This window comes from Octodon degus, unplaced genomic scaffold (genome assembly GCF_000260255.1).
Source record: "Octodon degus isolate 3935 unplaced genomic scaffold, OctDeg1.0 scaffold00413, whole genome shotgun sequence".
In the NCBI taxonomy this organism is placed as follows: Eukaryota; Metazoa; Chordata; class Mammalia; order Rodentia; family Octodontidae; genus Octodon; species Octodon degus.
In genome coordinates, this window is record NW_004524989.1 from 246,666 (window position 1) to 247,675 (window position 1,010).

A 1,010-nucleotide genomic window follows, 5' to 3' on the forward strand; every position below is an offset into this window, starting at 1 on the left:
TCTCATAACTGGGACAAAATACCTAACACCCACTAAGTAAAGGAGTGATGATTTATTTTGGCCCAGAATTTGTAGAGATTTCAGTCCATAGTGGGAGGTCTCCAAGGCAGGGTGGCATGAGAGCTAGGAAGCAACCAGGCAGGGGACACATCTCTATACACTCTCAGACCCCACAGTGTCCCACATCTGCTCCCCAGGCTTCGCCCTCCAACATCACACCCAGCAGTAAACACACGTGTGGAATAGCCATTGTCACATACCCTTGATGTGGTATCACTTAATCACCACCCAGGGTCATGCACCCATGATCTCACCAGCTCCCCAGAGGTCCCCACAGTAAGGCTTTGAGGGAACATGAAGCTATGAGACAAGACAGGGTCCTCGACTCACATTACCAATACCAAGCCTTCCCTAGAACCCAGAAGTCCCTTTTCATTCATTCTTTCCCACCAACAGCCTGCAGTGTAACCCTTCCATTTTTATTGCTCTCCAAACTTATAACCCTGCTCAATAAGGCTTACCATTTAGTCCTTAATTGCACATGTCTCCCAAGTTTTTCTCTACTTATTTTCTATCAGAAGTTTAGCCTTTGCAGGAAAAAATAGGCTTCTCTTTGGAGGGAGTTTACTGCACATTAGATTTGCCAGCACACCCAATAAAATCCAAAGCAGCAGAATTCTCAATAAGGGACACACACACAGTAGAGGAAGTCTGCTGAGCACAAAGCACCTCATGCACATGCTGTGTCCTAGAGGCGTCAGGAAACGTCCTTTCTCCCTCGCGCCTGGCTCCACGGAACTCTACTTCTAGTTCATGGCCCTGACGAGGCTCAAAGCCTCCCACAGTTGTGGGTGGAGAGAAATTTAGTTGAAATAGCTATAAGTTTGGTACACTTTGCAAGTTGTTCTGCAATTGAAATAACATAAACTGGTCTTTATACATATAAAGTGAAATTTGACTATTTTAGAATGATTAAGTCATAAATCATCTGTCCAGAAAGTTTATAATCC